A 23141-nucleotide genomic window follows, 5' to 3' on the forward strand; every position below is an offset into this window, starting at 1 on the left:
TTTAGGGATCTTACGGATAGGAGAATGGAATCCCTTGCCCGCCATGCCTACATGGTGGCGGGTTCCCTGCTAAAGCCTATTTTCGCCTCTGTCATGGCGGCTCAGGCTTTGGCGGACTGGACCAAGATGCTAAGACCCACCCTTGTGACTGATTCCGCTCCTCCTACTACCGTGGCGATGGTGGACCAAATCTATCAAGGAGTCATGTATTTGTGTGATGCGGCCTTGAATTAGGCCCCATTAGCTGCACGCCTGTCCAGTGTCGCGGTGATTAACCATCGCCTGATAAGGTTGAATAGCTGGTCGGCTGTCCAGACTTCGAGAAAAACGGTGGCTGACATCCCCTATGTGGGGTCTCGCCTGTTTGGGGAATCCCTGGATGAATTGGTTAAAGGGGTCACTGGGGGCAAGAGCACTCTGCTGCCCCAGAATCCTAAAGGCAAGTTTTTCCGCGGTAAGCGGGGCCCCTCCTTTAAACCAAATCAGGGGTCCTTTCGTGCCTTCAAGGCACAGAACAAGGGGAAACCCTTCAAGGGTCAGGGTGGCCAGAGAAAGCCCTGGGCGGGCAAACCAAAATCCGGCCAAGCTGGTGCAGCGGCCCAGTCCGCCTCTGCCTGATGGGGCACCCTCACCCGTTTCAGGGGTGGAGGGACGTTTGCACGGTTTCCTCTAACCTTGGCTGCTCCGAATTCCGGACAGGTGGGTTCAGGAAATCATTTGATCGGGTTACAAGATTGAATTCCTTTTGCGGCCGGCGAACAGATTCTTTCCCTCAAATCTTCATTTGACCCCGGGGCGGTTACAGGACCTGCATCAGGCGGTGCAAGATCTCCTCGCCCAGGGGGTGGTCGTCCCCGTGCCTCATCGGGACAGATTTCGGGGGTTCTATTTTGGGGGTTCTAATCCAATCTGTTCACTGTGCCCAGAAAGGAGGGCAAGGTACGTCCGATTCTGGACTTGAAAGCTCTGAACCGCTTTGTGCAGGTTCAGAAGTTCCGTATGGAATCCCTCCGTTCGGTGGTGGCCTCTTTAAGCACGGTAGATTTCCTGGCTTCCATCAATCTGAAGGATGCGTATTTACACATCCCCATATTCGAGGGTCACCAGAGGTTCCTCCGATTCGCAATCGTGGAGGAACACTATCAGTTTGTGGCGTTACCTTTCAGTCTCGCTTTTGCTCCAAGGGTGTTTACCAAAGTGCTGGTCCTGTTGCGGGTGCAGGGGATTGCGATCTTGGGGTATCTGGACGATCTTCTGTTAAGATCGAGTGCCAGCCCGAGCCTATCACGCGATCTGTCAACTACCGTTCAGACGCTCCAGGAGTTCGGGTGGACCATCAAGGTGCAGAAGTTGACCTTGTCCCCTTCTGTTCATTTCCCTTACCTGGGAATGGTTCTGGACTCTGCCCAAGCAAAAGTCTTTCTTTCTGCCGGAGGACAAGCTCCGGACTCTGCAGACCGAGGTCAGGTCCCTCAGGGACAACGAATCCTCTTCGCTCAGTACCTGCATGCGGCCCCTGGGGTTGATGGTATCGGTCTTCGAGGCGATACCGTTTGCACACTTCCACACGCGATCTCTTCAAGCGGAGATCCTGGCCAGATGGGACAGACTTCCTCAATCCTTGGAAAGGAGGATATCTCTGAGCCGCCACGTCAGAGTGGATCTTCTCTGGTGGCTTCAGTCCCCGGCTCTGACGGAGGGAAAATCCTTCCGCCCGTTGTGGATGGTGATCACCACAGATGCCAGCCTGTCGGGCTGGGGTGGTGTGCTGGGCATTCTGTCTGCCCAGGGCACTTGGTTGGAGGAGGAGTCCTCCCTGCCGATAAACATCTTGGAACTGCGAGCGATCAGGCTGTTCTTGTTCCGCTGGTCGGATCAGCTTCGGGGCCGCCCTGTGTGGGTGCAGACGGACAACACCACTGCGGTGGCTTACATCAATCACCAAGGGGGCACCAGGAGTGCCCGGGCGGCTCTGGAGGTGACCAAGATTCTGGCTTGGGCCGAGACTCATTTCCTGGCGATTTCGGCGGTTCACATTCCGGGTGTGGAGAATTGGCAGGCCGACTATCTGAGCCGGCAGACCTTGGACCAGGGGGAATGGTCCTTACACCTGGAGGTTTTCCGGATGCTGTGTGCGAGATGGGGAACCCCAGATGTGGATCTGTTCGCATCTCGGCTAAACAACAAGGTGGGAAGGTTCGTGGCAAGAACGCGTGACCCTCTGGCAGACGCCTCGGACGCGCTGGTGGTGCCTTGGCATCATTATCGCCTGATTTTTGCCTTCCCCCCGATTCAGTTGTTGTCCAGGTTCCTTCGCAGGTTGGTTTCAGAACCGAAGTTGGTGATTCTGGTGGCCCCAGACTGGCCGCGCCGGTCTTGGTACGCGGACACCATACAACTGGTCGTCGAGCCTCTATGGCGACTCCCCTTACGGGACGATCTGCTTTCTCAGGGGCCGATCTTCCATTCTGCTTTACGGTCACTGGCTTTAACGGCGTGGCTGTTGAAAGCCAGGTCTTGAGAGATCGGGGTCTCTCGTCGGTGGTCATTCCTACCCTACTCAAGGCTAGGAAGGCCTCGTCCGGTAAGATTTATTACCGTAACTGGAAGGCTTATTTTGCCTGGTGTGAATCCAGGGGCATCCATCCTCGCTCCTTTTCGGTGGCGAGGGTGTTAGCCTTCCTCCAATCTGCTGTGGACCAGCGTCTTGCGCTAACTACTATTAAGTGCCAGTTATCTGCACTGGCAATCCTTTTTGAGCGCCCCTTGGCATCTAATTCGTTGATACGCACCTTTATTCAAGGAGTGCGTCATTTGGCTCCTCCTCGGAGAGCACCTTTACGTCCTTGGGACTTAACTTGGTCCTGTCCGTTTTGCAACGTCCTCACTTTGAAGTTTGAGTAGTGTTTAGGACTGCAGAATACACAGGGTGCCTTGGAGTGGCCTGCAGCTTATACATGCGTTTGAAAATGTGTGTTAACTAAACCCCTGTTTTTAACCTACTATGTTAGACAGGTTTATTTGGTTTGTCAGCAGACTGGTGGGTAAGTATAGCAAGCTAAGGGCTGGCTGGTTTCCACACACACCTCTTTTAATCCCCCTTTTCTCGTCAGTTCTGGTATATGCTCCTTGTTGCTGGTTGACGCGTTTTGCTAAGTGCCTCCTGAGGACACACTTTGCGAAACGCGTTAACCAGCTACAAGGAGCATATACATCAATTGTTTATTGAATGTATATACTGTAGGTGTTCACAACATTTTGAAGGAAACTGTAGCACACTTAACAATGTTAAAATAAAAGAATATGTTTTAACAATATCATAAATATGTCTCACGTGAGTGCCATTAAAATCCACCACTAGCAGGACTGTGTCTTGCAGCCTTTTTGCATATATGGGTAAACAATTACTTGAATGAACACGGGAAACTTTTTCTAATCTTTATTTAATTTTTATTTCTGTATCTTTTTTGGATCTTTGGATGGATATCACTTTGCAGCTTGGAATCACCTGCTTGCATTAATTGTACTCTGCTCTAGGTACAGCACATTCTTTATTCTGTCATTATTATATTCACAGCCTGCTGATCATGTGACTGCACTGTACGCTGTAGAGGTCATTGTTTTTGGGAAAGGTTTCCTGAGATCTGAGAACAGTTTCAGGGGTTCTTCCGGAGTAGTAAGGTTGAGAGATGCCACTTCATGGACATGAAATTGTGTGATTTCTCCATAGATGAAGGAGTACATAGAGCGCCTGCACAGGGAGCTGGCCTTTGAAGAGAAAACGTATATCTCCTATTCGGCAGAGATTGAAAAGATGCAAACTGTATATGAGCCAACCCGCCGCCAACCGGAAGAGAAAAAAATCGATCCGCCGAACAAGGACCGGGAGATGGAGGAGGCGGAGGAGAAGATGAAGGTGAGGACATCACTTCTTTATGTCATTTCTCTGCACCGACATCTTCCTCAGAACTACCAGAGACAACATTGTTATTCTTCTCCTTCACATATCAGTCATGATCATACAATGGTGGGGGGCAGGGACAGACACGGCACACCTCCCACTCATTTCCAGTCATCCAAAAGAAGGGTGGGCATTGACAGCAATGCATAGACGTATTACATTGCAACAACACCACACTAAGACTAAATTAACAAGGTATAAATCACTCCTCAAATCCTAAATGCGTTGCAAGGGAAATTACTTTCCACCAACAAACTAACGTACGTAGGTATGGACCATAAGGTGAGCACCTGGATAGAGAACTGGCTCCAGGGTATTGTCCAAAGGGTGGTGAGAAATAGGGAGAACTCGGATTGGGCGGGTGTGGAAAGTGGGGTCCCCCAAGGATCTGTCCTGGGACCAATCCTGTTTAACTTTTTTCATAATCTACCTCAAGGAGGGGATATCTAGCACAATCTCAGTATTTGCGGATGATAATAAGCTATGCAGGATGTGGAAACCTTACAAGAAGACCTGAACAAAATAATGGGGGGGGGGCATCTACATGGCAGAAGAGGTTTACTGTTAAAAAATGTAAGGTAATGTTGTATTTGGGTCCCAGAAAAACGAACACAAGTTACTCGCTGGAGGAGAACCTCTGGGTGAAGATGGAAAAGGACCTGGCGGTCTTAGTAGACAACAGGCTCAGCAATGGCATGCAAAGCCAACAGAATACTGGCATGTATAAAAAAGGGGATTCACTCCAGAGATAAAACGATAATTCTCCCACTCTACAAGACTCTGGTCCAGCCACATCTGGAGTATTCCGTCCAGTTCTGGGCACCGGAAGGATGTGCTGGAACTGGAGAGTGGTCAGTACACCTAGGACAATAATTGTGAACTTTGGCACCCCCAGATGTTTTGGAACTACATTTCCCATGATGCTTATGCACTCTGCAGTGTAGTGGAGCATCATAGGAAATGTAGTTCCAATACATCTGGGGCGCCAAGGTTTGCCATCACTGACCTAGGGGGGACACAGGAGCAGGCAGGATCAACCAGGTATTTTACAACCTAGAATGGAACAAATGACACTACAAAAGCGCTGTGGTATTTATCATGCTTTATAGGAACAGAAGCTTTTTTTTTATTTCTTTTTAGGGTTACAACAGCTTTAACACATCCGCTTTTAGAAGCAATGGAATAGCTTTTGTTGAGATCAGAGTTCTTTGCTAAAGAAAAAAAAAAACTATCATAAAAATAAAAATAAAGCTGCTGTAGGTATAAAATGTAGGCGCTTGGCTACCAAATATTTAAACATAAGATGTGACCGGGCTATAACCTTACTAAACTCCTATTGTATAAATGTGTAAAAAATTCATAAAGATAAAAATAAATTCATCAGCAATAATCATAATTTCTCTTACGTCCTCCGACAGTCGCCACCTCCTCTAAGTCATCACTGTTGGGTATTGACTTCCGCTCCGCAGGAGTAGCTAGGCATAAAGACTTAGTCAAAAGAACAAAGGCATTTGCATATACACACCCATGGGGGCTGTCCCATCTGGTCAATACCCCCCTGCAGTGACCACTCCCAACTCAGTTTTAATCTGCCTAGCGTCAGGAGTAGTTAGGCTTCCCTGTGCTGGGGCTACAGTCTCAGCCTATCTAATCTTCTTTTTTATTTGATTTTCTTTTGAAAATGTCAGTTTTCTCTTCCTTTACTAGCTGTTTATTTTGTCAGCTTTAGTTTTAGTCGATTCTTTGGATGAAGATGGATCATGCGTTGCTGGGATTCGGACTGACCGCCCTGGTTCTCCAGGGCAGAGGGTCAGATGGACCCCCAGCCCGCCATCGAGCGTTCAGCTATGGTTCGCCCTGGCACTATGAACGACCCATCCCTGTTCGCAGCAGGGATACAGTCGTGAGGTGGCTACCTCACAGGACACATCTGCGATGCTGCAGTGTCATGTCCCTGGCAAACGGCACTCCCTGTCATATGAGGACAGCGGCTTTCCGTTCATAGAGGCACCCCACGCCAGCTGGTACAGGTACTTCTGTGTGGGGCCTCTGTCTGGGGTGGCAGTCCTGTGTTGCTGTGTGTCCCCCATGTCTGTACCTGTGTGACTCCCTGATGCGGTCCCTACGGGGATCGCTTGTGCATGCGCTGCGGTGCTGTATGTTTTTGGGGGTCCCCTTCCCTGTGTCACTTCGGTGCTTGTTGGGGGTGCAGACTGTGTGTGTGGTGGCCGCAGTGGGGTAAATCCGTGCGGTCCGCCATTTTAGGTATGGGCAGGCATGTTTGGCTACTCTATGGGCAATCTACATGCTGTTTTTGGCACCATCCGCTGCCATTTTGCGGTAGCCGAACGATCGTTCCGACCGCATATCCGGCGGCCATTTTGGCGGAGCCTCCCATGCAATCCTATGGGGCAGCCATTTTCCCTGGGTCACGCAGCCTATAAGTTCAGCCTACTCTTGCAGCACTTCCTTTTCCTCTGAAGCAGGACACTATTGCTCTCAATATCTTTCTGTATTGTCATTTCTGGCTCAGTTTTTTTCTCTCCTGTTTGGGGGTCTTTGTCACTGTAGCTGAAGCGGTGGGATGCGAACTCCGCGGCGCTCTTAAAGGGACAGTATTAACTTTATTGCACTGTTGTTTTTTGTCACCTGGAGCAATGGATTCTCAGGACAGCAAATTCCCCCCAGCTCTGGTGGGGGTCCCCGGTTCTCCTGTGGCCCCTCTGGGACCTGATTTGGCTGCTGTAGTATCGATCTTGGTGTCAAACATGGAAATGCTGATGGCTGAACGTGCTGCTAAAAAGAGGCCCAGATTATCTCTCTCCTCTGATTCAGATGGTGATATGGCTGCTGCTGCTGCAAGCGTGCCCTTTTCAGGGTCTCGCTCATCCTTGGACCTGCTGGGGTCTGAGGGGGAGGCAGAGGTGGAAGGAGTTGATACCTCTTCCCCGGGGTCGCCTGAAGAGCGGGCGACCATGGATGAATTAATTGTTTCTGTTAAAGAAACACTACATTTGGAGGATGAGCACTATCCTCCGGGGCGTTGTGTCCTCTTTTGGGACGCACAGGACCCGCAAGTCTGCGCAGGTTTTTCCCTGCCCGGCTGAATTACATTACACTGTTAATGAAATGTGGCGCACGTTAAAACGTCCATTCCTGGTGCCTAGTCAGTTCAAATTGCTTTATCCTTTTGCACCGGCTACGGAATCGCGATGGTGTGTGCCTCCACAGGTAGATCACACTGTGGCCGTGTTAAACAAGGCTACCTTGGTTCCATCTGAGGATACCCCGGTTTTCCAGGATCCCACGGACCGGCGGTTGGAGTCTCTAGCCCGCCATTCCTATACGGTGGCGGGCTCCCTGTTCAGGCCCGTTTTCGCATCCGTTTTGGTGGCTCAGGTGGTGGCTGATTGGACTAAAGTGCTTAGGAGCAATCTCGTGTCCGATGATGTGCCGCCTGCCCGGCTGGAAATGGTGGATCAAATCCACCAGGGAATCATGTATCTGTGTGATGCAGCCTTGAATGAGGCCCCTTTAGTGGCACGCCTCTCTAGTGTCTCGGTACTTAACCGGAGACTGATTTGGCTGAAGAGCTGGTCGGCTGACCAGTCCTCACGGAAAACAGTTGCTTATTTTCCCTATGCTGGTTCGTGCCTTTTTGGCGAGGCATTGGATACCCTGGTAAAAGGCATCACGGGGGGCAAGAGCACCTTGCTGCCCCAGAACCCAAAGAACAAGTCCTTTCGAGGCAAGCGGGGTTCTGCGCCTATATCCACTCAGGGGTCCTTTCGTGCCTTTCGGAACCAATCCAAGGGCAAGCCCTTCAAGGCCCTTTGCAGTCAGAAGAAGCCCTGGGCGGGTAAGCAGAAGTCAGGCAATGCCGACTCGGCTGGTCAGTCCGCCTCTGCCTGAAGGGGCGCCCTCACCCGTTTCAGGGGTGGGGGGACGTTTGCGCGGTTTCCTCCAACCTTGGCTGCTCCGGATATCAGACAGGTGGGTTCTGGAAATCATTTGATCGGGATACAAGATCGAATTCCTTTCCTGGCCAGCGGACAGATTCTTTCCCTCAAATCTTCATTTGCCTCCGGGGAGTTTTCAGTACCTATATCAAGCGGTGCAGGACCTTCTTGCTCAGGGGGTGATTGTCTCGGTGCCTCATGGGGACAGGTTTCGGGGGTTTTATTCAAATCTGTTCACTGTGTCCAGAAAGGAGTGCAAAGTGCGTCCTATTCTGGACCTAAAAGCGCTGAACCGCTTCGTGCGTGTTCGGAAGTTCCGTATGGAGTCTCTCCGTTCGGTGGTGGCCTCCTTGAGTCCAGGAGAATTCCTGGCCTCGATAGATCTAAAAGATGCATACCTGCACATCCCCATTTTCGAGGGTCATCAGCCATACCTTCGGTTTGCTATCGCAGAGGACCACTACCAGTTTGTGGCGTTACCTTTCGCTCTCGCTTCGGCACCAAGGGTTTTTACCAAAGTGTTGGCGCCGGTTCTGGGCCTGCTGAGGGCTCAGGGCATTGAGGTCTTGGGTTACCTAGACGATCTACTTCTGAGATCACGTGCCAGTCAGGACCTAGTGCCCAATCTGTCCACCACGGTACAGACGCTCCAGGAGTTCGGATGGACCATCAACGTTCAGAAATCGACGTTGTCTCCATCGGTTCGTCTTCCCTACCTGGGAATGATTCTGGACTCTGCCCAGGCAAAGGTGTTCTTGCCGGAGGACAAGCTCCGGACTTTTACGGGAAGAGATCAGGTTCCTCAGGGACAGGGCCTGTATGCGGGGCCTTGCGTTGATGGTTTCGGCCTTCGAGGCGATACCCTTTGCTCAGTTTCACACGCGGGCTCTCCAAGCGGAGATCCTGGACAGGTGGAACAGACTAACTCAGTCCCTGGATCTGAGTGTCTCCTTGAGTCGTCAGACCAGATTGGCTCTTCTGTGGTGGCTCCAGTCCCCGTCGATGGCGGAAGTCCTTCCGTCTGTTGGTGTGGACGGTGATTACCACGGATGCCAGCCTGTCGGGCTGGGATGGAGTCCTGGGCAACCTGTCTGCCCAGGGCACTTGGTCGGAGGAGGAGTCCTCACTCCCGATAAATGTGCTGGAATTGCGAGCGATAAAACTCTGTCTCTTCCAGTGGTCGGACCGTCTTCGGGGCCGCCCTGTCCGGGTACAGACGGACAATGCTACTGCGGTGGCTTACATCAACCACCAAGGGGGCACCAGGAGTGCTCGAGCCGCCGGGAGGTGACCGACATTCTGTCTTGGGCTGAGACTCATGTCCCGGCAATTTCGGCAGTTCACATTCCCGGTGTGGAGAATTGGCAGGCTGACTATCTGAGCCGCCAGACCCTTGACCAGGGGGAATGGTCCCTATACCCGGAGGTCTTCCAAATGCTGTGTGCGAGGTGGGGATCCCCGGACGTGGATCTGTTCGCATCTCGGCTAAACCGAAAGGTGGAAAGGTTCGTGGCAAGAACGCGCGATCCGCTGGGGGACGCCTCGGATGCCTTAGTGGCCCCTTGGCATCACTATCGTCTGATGTATGCCTTTCCTCCGATTCAGTTGCTATCCAGGTTCCTCCACAGGTTAGCCTCGGAACCGCACCTGGTGATTCTGGTGGCGCCGGACTGGCCACGCCGGTCCTGGTACGCCGACGTTGTTCACCTGGCAGTGGCGCCTCCGTGGCGGCTGCCAATGCGGGAAGATCTCCTGTCTCAGGGCCCAATCTTCCATCCTGCTTTACAGTCGCTGGCTTTAACGGCCTGGCTGTTGAGAACCAGGTCCTGAGGGACAGGGGTCTCTCCTCGGAGGTTATTCCTACCCTTGTCAGGGCTAGAAAAACCTCCTCTGGTAAAATCTATTACCGTACCTGGAAGGCATATTTCACCTGGTGTGAGTCCAGGGGGTACTCCCCTCGCTCGTACTCGGTGTCAAGAGTTTTGGCCTTCCTCCAGTCTGGAGTGGACCAGCGCCTGGCGCTGGCCCACGATCAACGGCCAGGTGTCCGCACTGGCTATTCTTTTCCAACGCCCTGTGGCGTCTCATTCCCTGGTTTGCACCTTCATTCAAGGTGTGCGACATTTGGCCCTTACCTCCATGGGACTTGAACTTGGTTCTGTCCGTGTTACAGCGTGCTCCCTTTGAAAACATTCGGGATATATCGTTGCCTCTGCTGTCTAAGAAGGTTGCCTTTTTGGTGGCGATCACTTCGGCTCGCAGGTGTCAGAACTGGCAGCGTTATCTTGCCGTTCTCCGTACTTAGCGATTCACTGGGATAAGGTGGTTTTGCGTCTGCATCCCTCCTTTCTTCCTAAGGTGGTCTCTGAGTTCCACATTAATGAGGACATTGTCCTGCCTTCACTTTGTACGAAGCCTAAGCATCCTAAGGAGGTTGCTCTGCATTCCTTGGATGTTGTCATGGCGATCAGGGTTTACCTGTCGTCTACGGAATCTTTTCGGAAGACGGATTCCCTCTTTGTCCTTCCTGAGGGACCTTGGAAGGGCATGGCTGCATCCGCAGCGACTATTGCCAAATGGATCAGACAGACCATTGAACAGGCTTATGCTTTGAAGGAACAGGTTCCACCCTTCCCTGTTAAGGCGCACTCTACCAGATCTGTGAGTGCGTCCTGGGCCTATTGGCATCGGGCCTCGGTGGCCCAGGTGTGCAAGGCTGCGACTTGGTCAGCGGTGCACACTTTTTCCAAATTCTACAAGGTAGATGTTCTGGCATCAGCTGATGCCTCTTTTGGCCGCAAAGTTCTCAGTGCGGCAGTGCCATGAAGGACCCTTGTTTTTTTATGGGTCCCTGGCTGTTGGTATCTGCTTTCCTGGGCTGTTGCTCCTGTTGAGCATTGTTTTTCTGTTGCCCAGAGGTTCTCTTACTGTGCATGTAAGGTTCCTTTCTCTGATGTGGGTATTGCGTTGCCTTTTCTACGGTTGCGTCTCCCACCCCTCATGTCTATACTGCTTTGGGACATCCCAACAGTGATGACTTAGAGGAGGCGGCGACTGTCGGAGGACGTAAGAGAAAACTGAATTTTTGTTAAATCTTACCTGTAAAATTCCTTTCTCTGAGTCCTCCGACAGTCGCCGCCCCCGTCCCTCTTTTGGGGTTCTTATTACCTACTGCTATGCTACCAAACTGAGTTGGGAGTGGTCACTGCAGGGGGGTATTGACCAGATGGGACAGCCCCCATGGGTGTGTATATGCAAATGGCTTTGTTCTTTTGACAAAGTCTTTATGCCTAGCTACTCCTGCGGAGCGGAAGTCAATACCCAATTGTGATGACTTAGAGGAGGCGGCGACTGTGGGAGGACTCAAAGAAAGGAATTTTACAGGTAAGATTTTACAAAAATTCAGTTTTATTCCAAAAAATATGCAAAGTGCAATGTGTCAAATCTTATCCAAAATACTTTGTTTTAAAATACTTTTTATTAAGTTTCAAGTTTTACACATATACAGACTAAACATATAACAAATGTACTTACAAAACAAGAAAAAAGAAGAAATAAATGTAATAAATAAATATAATAATGATTTGTTATAGTATACAGCAGTCATCCCTAGAGGCCTGTATACACAATCAGAAAATCGGGTGAAAAATACTGCTTTCAAAGCAATCGTACGATAATCTGATTGTTAGTGCTCAGCTTTCATCCGAAATTATCCAAAGGAACAAACACGAACATTTTTCTCATATGATACCAGATCATACGATTTTCTTTTAACCACTTCAGCTCCAGGCCATTTTTTGCGTTACTTTAACGGACAGTTGCGCGGTCGTGCCACGCTGTACCCAAATAAAATGTATATCCTTTTTCTCTTACGTCCTCTGACAGTCGCAGCCCACTCATTCAGTCTTCACCAATGGGTATTGACCTCTTATCCATAGGTCCAAGCTAGGCACAAGACTTGTTAAAAATAAAGCAATTTATAACATTGGTATCCTTTGTTTTTTGTTTGGATTTTTGGTTAATATTCTGTCTCTATCCTTCAAAATACACCGATGATAAAAATTATACACCCTGAATTTCTTTTTAAGTGGGCAAACATACAAAATCTGCAGGCGATTAAATAATTTGTTTCCCCACTGTATGAACAATGCTCCAAGGAAGAGTCACTTAAGGTGTGGGTATGAACACAAAATACAAATGTTTAAATGGTGACCGTATCATTGGGGGAAGATCATTTAATCTAGGGTCTCTAAAGAAAACACATAGCCACACAGTGAAGATTGATGAGGATGAGAAGCAGTTCAATCTTAAACTATGTAAGGGATTTTTATTTTTCTATTAAAGCAGTGACAATGTGGAACTCCCTCCCACAGTTAGTGGTGTCTGCAGGGAGTGTAGATAAATGAAAAAATATAAACATTTAGAGGTTTTTCAGCAAACACGGTGTACAAGTAACCTTACCAACTATATATGTAACTATCCCGTATCTGCCCCATACCCTCCACGTGGGTCACATTCTGACCTCTTTGGAGTTTGTGAATACCTAGTGTTTGCCCCCATTTTCCCCATGCCCCTGCACTACCTGTGCCTCTTTGCTGAAAACATTTATGTCTTTTTTTCTAAGTATGGTTCATCTTTGGGCCTGTCCACTGCACCTCAGGTCTTTTCAAGATGACAACCTCTGTTCTTGTTCTGCATCACCAATGGATTATCGGACAACATGCTTTTGAAGGCTTAGTTGACTTGGTCAGCAAATGACCATCAGACTGTTCAGACTCGACTGAGAACCAGGAGGATCCTAAATCTGCAGAAATGAGCACTAAAAGGTCTTTTCACTTGGGGTATGTGAGCCTGATTCTAGTTTCAGCCCTCTTTTGGGGTTTTTCTTTTCCAAGCTCTTCACTCCCATGTTCAGTAGCTAACCGACCCTGTGTTTTGCGTTGGGTTCTTGGGTCCAATGAGAACTATGCTATCCCGTAACTTAATTTTCATTCCATACTGTCATCGACCAACTCTGGATTTTTGACAGGAATTTTTCCCTGTCTAGCCTTTCATGTGTAACTGCCTTCTAGTCGCAACGAGTTCCAAGTTGGCAGCTGTTAAGTAGTCCTCTCTTGTCTACTTTAAAGTAATACTAAAGTCTTGTTTTTTTTTTTTTTTTTTATTTAGTTTAACCACTTCCCGCCCGCCCTATAGGCAAATGACGGCGGGAATGTGGTTGTGTTATCCTGACCGGACGTCGTATGACGTCGGCAGGATAACACAGCTCTGGGCGCCCCCCGGGGGTGCGCAGAGCAGCGATCGGTGATGCGAGGTGTCAGTCTGACACCCTGCATCTCCGATATCGGTAAAGAGACTACTGACGTAGCTCTTTACCATGTGATCAGCCGTGTCCAATCACGGCTGGTCATATCGTAAACAGGAACAGCCGTTGATCGGCTTTCCTTAGTTCGTGCCTGACAGGCACGAGTAAAGGAGCGCCGATCGGCGGCTCCCCTGACAGGGGGGGGTCGGCACTGGTAATCAGATCATTGATTACCAGTGCAGACCTTCGGGGGGGGGGGGATGCCACTAGATCCACCGGGGATGCCCACTATGGCCACCAGGGATGGCAATCAGGGCTCAGGGAGCGCCCCATTGCCCTCCCCATCAGTGCTGCCCGCCAGTGTCCTCCCTATCAGTGCTGCCCACAAGTGCCCATCATTGCCATCCTTTAGTGTCGCCCACCAGTGCCCATTATTGCGCACCAGTGCCGCCTATCAGTGCCCATTAGTGCCCAGTGCCGCCCGTCAGTGCCGATCAGTGCCGCCCATCAGTGCCCACCAGTGCCGCCTATCAGTGCCCATTAGTGCCCGTCAGTGCCACCTATCAGTGCCCGTCAGTGTCCATCAATGCCGCCTATCAGTGCCCAGTAGTGCCGCCTATCAGTGCCCACCAATGCTTCATATCTGTGCTACCTATCAGTGCCACATATCAGTGCCGCCTATCAGTGCCACCCCATCAGTGCCTCCTCATCAGTGCCTGTTAGTGCAGTCTCATCAGTGCAGGAAAAAACGTATTTATTTACAAAATGGTATAACATAAACAAAAAAACGTTTTTTTTTTTCAAACTTTTCGGTCTTTTTTTATTTGTTTAGCAAAAAGGAAAAAACCCACAGGTGATCAAATACCACCAAAAGAAAGCTCTGTTTGTGGGGGGAAAATGACATAAATTTGGTGTAGGTACAGTGTTGCATGACCGCGCAATTGTCATTCAAAATGCAACAGCGCTAAAAGGGGAAAATTGGCCTGGGCAGGAAGGGAGGGAAGTGCCCTGTATTAAAGTGGTTAAAAATACCAAACATGTCATACTTATCTGCTCTGTGTAATGGTTTTGCATAAAGCAGCCCCGATCCTCCTCTTCTCGGGTCCCTTGCCAGTGCTCCAGGCCCCTTTCTCCTGCTGAGTGCCCAAGCAACTTGCTATACGGGCACCCGACATTAGCTGCTGTTCTATTCAGACATGGAGCCGTGTCTGGGCACCGCCCCCTCTCTCTCCTTATTGGCTCACTGACTTTGACTGACAGCAGCGTTAACCAATGGGTAGGGATAGCCCCTGACAGCCGAGGCTCTCATGCAACATCACTGGATCGAGATGGGGCTCAGGAAAGTATTAGGGGGGCTGCTGCACACATTTTTTTTTTTAATTTTCATGCATAAAAAGCATGAAGATAAAAAAAACCTTCTGCCTTTCAAACCAATTTAAGGACAAAGTTGTTTTGAGTACATGGCCTATTTTTCTTCCTATGGTGTTAATTCTCCTTTTATTAGGTTTTTGTTCAGTCTTTTCTCTGTTCTGCTCCTGGTACACCCCCTTTTAATGATACTATCAGCACATCCTCTGCTCAAAGCAAAATATAGCCACCGGTATCATGGAAGTATGATATAGAGACTATTTGTGCATTATCCTTAAACACCTTTTAATAAAGGAAAGGTACTTACAAGAACAGCAACCAAATACAGATTACAAAATTAAAAAATCGGATGGCATTCCCAGCAATGGCCACATTCAGCTCTCTAGTATATTGACCATAGAGGAGGTGCTACATATGCCAGCTAATCAGAGGGTGAGATCAACCAGGTCAACCAATAAAGCTAAGATAAAGATTATCAATGGGGCTCGATAAACCCATACTAACCCAAATGAGGGCTTACCCCAACAAATGATATGTGAGAGAAAGTACGTTACCATAAGTGTCAAAAACATGTATGTACATACATATATAACTCTACGCAGGCCTACATGTCCGTACATCTACACTGTTCACTAATACCAAATATCTGATGATTTCAAGAAAAGTAAAAGAAAAAAAATTGCATGAGTATTCTATGGGTATTTTTATTGTGAAACATATATTTCGGCCGAAACTCTGCTGTAATCCTCATATCCTGGAGATTTTTATTTCACTGGCCTTTCTCTTTTCAGTGTCTGCTATGCTGAGAGAACCCCTCCTCCAATTATATTGTGACACTGCTTGCATTGATGTGACTTTTGAGTACTTTGTTAAAGTGTTTCTAAAGCTAAAGTGTTTATTAATTTGCATTCCCTAAAATAAAGTAAAGAATGTTTTACAGCTTGCTGTGATCCCTCTCCTCCCTAAATACTTACCTGAGTCCTCAACTGATCCAGCACTGGGCACAGCTGTGTCTGTTCTCTACCATGTCCCTCTACTCACAGGGACTGAGGCAGCAGGGGAAGCCATTGGCTCCTGCTGCTGTCAGTGAAATCCTGTAAGGCGTGGTTGGGGCCAAGTTGTATGTGTGAATATATGCACACAGCCTGGCTCAAGATCAAGCCTGTATGTCTGGCCCCGTAGCAAGCCGCTTGCCTAGAACTTCTGAAGGGGGCCTCAGAAAAGAGGGTCAGGGGCCGCTCTGTGCAATACCATTGCACGGAGCGGGTAAATATAACATGTTTATTTTACTTTAAAAAAAATGTTGACTTTAAGAAATGCTTTATTGATTTGTATTTATTTTTTTCTCTCCTCCCCTCCCCCCCCCCCCACCTTGTATCATTTGTGACAGATTGTTTCTTCTCCTGAAACGAGTATTTTCTCATCTGCCACATCCAGTATTGGCTCACTCACTTCCGACACAGCTTTGAGTAGTGACTCAGTCATCACAACTGGCTCCAGGTAACATGAAAATATTTTATTTTTAACTTAATCTGTTTATAAGACCGTTTTTCTCTTTCGTTTTTTGATGGACACAGCTCCAGAATCTTCTTTACCATTGGGTTATGCTGGAGTAGGACAATAGGCAGGAAAAAGCTTTACCACGCCTATGAGGCAGTCCCAGGGGATATACTCCCACTTCCTGCTATACGTAAGGACCTAGTTCCTTGCTGAGATCTCTGGTCCTAGCATTTTTTCCTTTTTTTTTAAAACTCTTTTTATTGACAGAAAAAAAAATATAAGGTACATACAACAAGGCACTCAACAGGAATGCCAACAGATCAAATAAGGCACATACAGAAACGATACATCAACTCAGATAAATATACTCTAAAGAGAGTTACCATGATAAACATTATATATGAGCTTGTTATCTTAGAGGATGAACAGCACTATGCAGCTCAACACGGTGTAAGGCAAAACAGTCAGACATGACATGAAAATGGTTCAGGGAACGGTATATACAAACAAAAAAGGTCCACTCTCACCGAACCAAATCTAGGTAACAGAGTTGGTAAGGTCAGAAGAGCACCAAGCCCCCCAGACTTTATCATACTTGGCCGGGCAACCTCTATGTTCAAACACAAGCTTTTCATAGGGCAACACCTGATTAACCAACTGTATCCACATGCGTATCGAAGGAAGAGTGGGTTGAATCCATTTGAGGGCAACGGCCTTACGTGCCATAAACAGAGCCTCCTGTAGCAAAGTCCTAGCATGTCTCGGCTACCGCTCCTCATCCAGCACTGCTAGTAAACACACCATGGGTGTGCACGGCACCTCGTCAGACAGGACCGAGGAAAGAACCTCAGTCACCCTCTGCCAGTACCGCGCAATGATCGGACACTGCCACATGACATGCACAAAGTCCTCACGCAGGTGGGTACACCTAGTGAATGCAGGGGTCGGGAGTCTTTGCATGGAATGCATCCAGACCGGGGTCAAATAGGACTGGTGTAGCATGTAAAGATGGATCAACCTATTGTTGACAGCCTTAGAAACTGAGAGGTGCGTCGAACATGCCTCCTCCCAGTCCTCATCCGACAGGTCAGGCATAAGTTGCTGCCACTTAGTATGCACCATTAGCGGATTACTATTAACCGTGGCTGACAACAGATTTAAATAAATGGTAGAAATTAGGCCCCTGGGTCCCTGAGCGCATAAAATACCAATAAGCGGATATTCGGAGAGAATAACCTAATTTGAGCCAAACTTGGAGTGGAGTGCATGGCAAAGCTGGAGATACCTATAGAAGGCGCTATGGGGGAGATCAAACTTGTCCGTATTGACTGAAATGTGTCAATCATATTCCCCACATAGACATCCCCCACGGTAGAGATTCCTCTACACTCCCAGAATCTAAAATCCCGAAACGATTGGAGACCAGGAAACATTGGGTTATGCCAGATAGGTAGGGCAGCTGCAATGTCGCCAGCGTCAGCAGTCTTCTTAGCCTCCCGCCACACCACCCTAGCCAACGTGAGAATCGGGAATGAACGCCCTCCCAGAGTCCTCGCTGGGGCTTCCAGGGCCACCAACAAGTGCTCCAGCCCCAACATCTTGGCAAGATAGTATTCGACTACAGCTGGAGTAGTCGGAGACAACCAGTCAGTCAAATGGCGTAATTGACCTGCCAAGTAATAGTAGTGCAGATTGGGCAGTGCCATACCTGCCTCCAGTTTTGGACGTTGCAGCGTAGAAAGTTTCAGCTTAAGTCTAGTGTTAGTCCAGATAAAAGACACAAAGAGTGAGTCCAGGGATTTAAAAAATGATTTGGGAACCGAGACAAGTACATGGGAGGTCACATAAAGACATTTAGGCAACAAGATCATTTTAATGAGGTTTATCCTACCCGCCTGATAAAGGGAGTTTAGACCATATCCCAAGTTTGTGCTCTATGCAGCTTTGTTAGGGGGAGGTGCTTAGAGTCCTTCAGTGGTAAAGGTAATGAGCCCAGCTGAAGTAAGTTGGCTCATAAGGGGCCTCAACAAAAGCTCCCTTCCTTCTCGGGCTCCTTTCAAACAGGCTTTCCGATCCGGTCCACCTGTCAGTTTTTCAGGCGGACCTGATTGGATGCTCCAAGAAGCCATATGGAGCAGCGGATGTCAGCGGAGACCTCTCCGCTGACACCCGCTGCTATCCCATCAGATCCTGTCCGTGAATCTCAGACGGATGGAAACCCTATTTTCCATCCGTCTGGAGGATCAGATCGGATAAGATTAGATGAAAACAGACAGGCGGTCCGTTTTCATCTGATCTCTCAAAGAGGAGAGCGGGAATCTTACAGCCCCATCTCTGCACGCACACAGAGCAGGGACGGTCCCCGCTGAGCAAAACTGAGTCCATCGGGCGCACCGCCTGTGTGAAAGGAGCCTTAGAGTGTTGCTCCATCCTGGAACCAGTTTTTTTCCTGTGTAGACTGAGGGAGCTTGATACCTGCCTGTGTGGTGAGACAAAATCTTATGTTCTGTGCAGTGAGACGTGTGGCAATCCTCCTAAATGGGGAGATAGGTGATAGGGGTTAATAGCCAGGGAACCTGTGTGTGTAGTAAGTTGGCAAGGGCTTATTTTCATGTTTTTTGGGGGTTTTTTTTGCCATTTTTTACCTTGTATATAGTGTAAAAAAAAAAACGTACCTTTGTCTTTTTCACCTGCAGTGCTGTTTGCTGTGCCTAATTTTGTTTAATGAACTCATTCAGGGGGGTCACACACACCCTCTGCCGAGCTAATCCCATCACACACATATATATATATATATATATATATTAGCAGAGACCTAATGGCGATCATTGCAATTTTGCGTAGTTAAGCAACGTCACATAGTTTTTGCACAGCAGTTTTATAAACGCAATTTAGTTGGAAAAAATATGCTTTAATTGTTTGTTAAAAATGAAAGATGGTGTTGCGCCAAGTAAATAGATGTCCAATATGTCACGCTCTAAAACTGTGCACATCCGTGGAATGGCGTCAAACTATACCTAAAAATCTGCATGGGCAACGCTTTAACATTTTTTTACAGGTTATCTGTTTAGAGATACAGAAGAGGTCTAGCACTTGAATTATTGCTCTTGCTCTAACATTCACGGCGATACCTCACGTGGTAATTTTTTTTAAGAAATGTAAACCTTGTTATAGAAATAAAGATGACCGATCCTCTTTATGGATAGATCTGGAGTCAAAAAGACCCCAAATCTCTCCTTTACCTTTTAAAAGCAAAAGTTAAAAAAATATATATATATTTACTTCCGCCCTAGATCGGAAGCAACATTGTGATGAGGCTCCAGTCCTCCATGGCCATAGAGGTGATCAGAGACAATCTGGTCTCTGTCCGCCTCTGTGACCAGCCGGCTGCACCATCCAATTGTTTATCAGGCACGCCGGTAAAAACCCAAAAAACAGAGTAGCAGGAAGGGCTAATCCCCGCCACTAATTAGCCGCTTGGCCTGCTTTCATGAGAAAGCCACTTACCGGCTGAAAGCTTCAATCATAACCCTGGTAAACCACTTGCAAATTGCAATGTAAATATATGTATTGCAGTCGGCAAGTGGATATATAACACGTGTGCATAAAAGGAAACCATAAAACAATTATTTGCTTTACCGTCCTTCAAAAAAATGTGAAAAAATAAATCAGTCTAGATCTTTGTTGCAAAAATTGTCCCTTGTGCTGGAAATCACCTCAATCCACACTAGTAAATAAAAACCCCCTGCTGCCCACTTTAACCACTTGCCAACCATTTACTGTATATTACCATCAGCAGAGTGGCACCTACAGGCAAAATCAACTTAATAGACGGCACTCGCTCCCGGGGCTCTGGGGCGTGCTCCCGGCCCCGCCTATGGTCTGATTCGGTACAGAACTATGCCTGTGTAATGTAAACACAGGCACAGAAAAGGTCCTCTCCTCTTCCCTCCCCAAATCCTTTCTGGATTCCAGCGTGAGAGAAGAGAGGATCAAACGTGAGTACAGCACAAAGCACACACACCCCTAGATAGGCACATTCAACCCCCGATCACCCCCCCCCCCAGTTAACCCCTACACCCCCTGTCACATTTCACACTATATACAGTACAGGCATACCCCACTTTTAAGTACGCAATGGGACCGGAGCATGTATGTAAAACGAAAATGTACTTAAAGTGAAGCAATACCTTTTTTCACTTCTCAATGCATGTACTACATTCCAATAGTCATTTAGAGGCATAACTGATATAAATAATGCATTGATAACTAAAATAAACATAATATTAAAAAAAAAAAAACTGTGGATACAGGTGTGACCAAAAAAAAATACACAGTACAGTTAGCGTACGTGTACAGTACATTTGCTGTAATGTTTACAGTATTTACAATCACTTTCACAGTGCAATTACCTGTATGTTGGAGCCTGGCTGGCAGTAACTGGGACCTGGCTGGCGGTAACTTGGGCCTGGCTGGCGGTAACTTGGGCCTGGCTGGCGGTAACTCGGGCCTGGCTACTCCAGGCAGGAACCTGGCCTCTTCACTCGCGGCCTCGCAACTCCAGGTGGCAACTGTGGGATGGCTGGCAGGCAACTCGCGGATGGCTGGTGGTCAACTCCAAGCTGTCTGTGGGCTGACAACTAGTGACTGGCTACTGTACTCCGGGCAGGAACCTGGCCTCTCGCAACTCCAGACGGCAGCTCCGCCTCTTCCTGGGTATACTGCGGCTTCCGCGGCGCGGGAATGACGGAACGTCCGTACTTGCGAGGCACTTTACGTACACTCTCGGGGTATGTCCGTACTCGCGAGTGTACGTAAAGTGAGTGTACGTAAAACGGGGTATGCCTGTATATAGCATTTTTCTGTATTTCTGTAATAGTGAGGTTTGTGACTTGACTTAGCGCTGGCGATCGTTGGGTTTAGAGTACCTGCCACCCCCCCCAATAAAGATTTAACCTCCTGATCCCCCCTGATCACCCCCAGTTAACCCCTTCACCCCCTGTCACATTGCACACTATATACAGGTATATAGCGGTTTTCTGTGTATCTGTAATAGTCTACCTTGTGATTTCATTTAGCGCTAGCAAATTAGTTTCTGTCCCAAGAAGGTTTAGGGTACCTGCCACCCCCCCCCCCCCCATAAAGATTTAAGCCCTTGGTCACTGCCAGTTAACCCCCTTCACATTGCACACTATATACAGTATATAGCAGTTTTGCTGATTTCTGTAATAGTGTGCCTTGTGACTTCATTTAGCGTTAGCGACAGTTTCTGGCCCAAATAGATTTAGGGTACCCGCCATGCCCCCCAACAAAGATTTAACCCCCCTGATCACCCCAGTTAACCCCTTCATTGCCCTGTTACAGTGTCACTTTTATAGTGTACAGTTTTGTTTTTTTTTATCACTATTATTAGTGTCACAGGTGACAGTTAGGGTTAACGCTAGTTAGCGACAGTCTAGGATAGCGCAGATCCCCGCCGCATAGTTAGAAAGATAATTTAACCCTTTGATTACCAGTAACACACACATACTAAACACCTCCTTTACTAGTATAGTATCTGAATGGATCAATATCTTTGATCAGAATTATACTAGCGTCCCCAATAGTTTAGGGTTTCCCAAAACGACACCTGCCAGCACCTGCGTTTAGCCCCTCTGCCCAACCCACCCCACCCAGGCAAGTGCAGTAATCAATAGATTACTGTCACATCAAAAAACACAACATACAAAACCGCAGCATTAGCAGAGTCTGGCCTGATCTCTGCTAGCACTAGCAGTTTTTTTTATAGCGTTTCAAATAGTCCTCAACAACCAGGTGCTTTTTTTACCTATGAGTCACCCTGTGTACCTGGCAGAATCAGGGTCAGTATACGAACCTGTAGAGAGCAGTGGCTCCCTGACAGATAGCTCCAACGATGGAGGGGTCCCTGCTAAGGTCAGGCGTACCCGAACCCGTTCTTGGGTGGCTGAGGTGCAGAGATCGCAGGGTGCTCGTATGCAGCAGAGTGTCGATACTAGTGCCGCTCAAACTTCTTGTGAACTGGTAAGTACCAGCGGCCTAGTACACCCTCGTCATAGACATACCAGCACTGCAGTAACACTTGGTGACATGGCGAGTCCCATAAGTGCAGTTGAAGCTGGTGCGGTGGCTAGCACAAAAAGTGGCCCGCAGCCAGTGAGATTTCGAAGACAGGCCCATAGTGCCCTCCCTGATGTGCTGGCATATCCTAATTAGCAGCCCCCAGATTCTACAGTGCCCGTACCCCCCCCCCCCCTCCATTCACTGCCCAACCCGGAATTCAGGTGAAATCAAATTGTCCTTTTAACATTGAACGGATCTCTTGGTGGGTCATCTGGTTTGGATCCATTATGAGAATTCCAAAGCAATTTCTTATTCAATTATAAGGGGTAATTAAAAGGTCTGTGGTCACAAATGCCCAGTTTTTCTTGACCTTGGCTGATCGACACATTCCAACTCTTTCCGCCTTGTACATTTCCAGCATTGAAACAAGCCCCCAGATTGGGCCAGGAGAGCATGGAATGCCATGGTAGGTTTTAAGGCTACTTGCAGATGCTCTCTGGTCCGGCACAGACTGTCTATCTGCTAGCTCAAGGACCGATCTCTCATTCTGCTTCATCCATTTTCTTTCATTTGCTTTGCATTCCTTAGCTACTCTCTTTTATGGACTTCTGACCTCCTTTTGAGTTCACAACATCCTTTTCTCCGCCTTTACCCAAAAAGTGGCCTTCTTTCTTTCTATCCTCTTCTTTAGACAACTATCTAAACACACAGCTTTGAAACTCTTCCTGGTGCTTCACAGGGACAAGGTTGTTTTGAAGCCAAGGCCCTCTTTTGTCCTTAAGGTGGTCTCAGCCTTTCACTTAGAAAAAAGGGGGTTTTTTGGTGTCTCAAGCCAAGGTAGTGGGACTTTGTGGGCAAGTAATGATATATATCAAAGAAGTAAAAGGATTTTGGATTTATTCCATTAATATATTACATATGAACATACATATTGATAATGTGAGAATTGGTGCTTGGGTAAAGGCCC

Source organism: Pelophylax lessonae (genome assembly GCF_965119305.1).
Source record: "Pelophylax lessonae genome assembly, chromosome: 10".
Taxonomy (NCBI): Eukaryota; Metazoa; Chordata; class Amphibia; order Anura; family Ranidae; genus Pelophylax; species Pelophylax lessonae.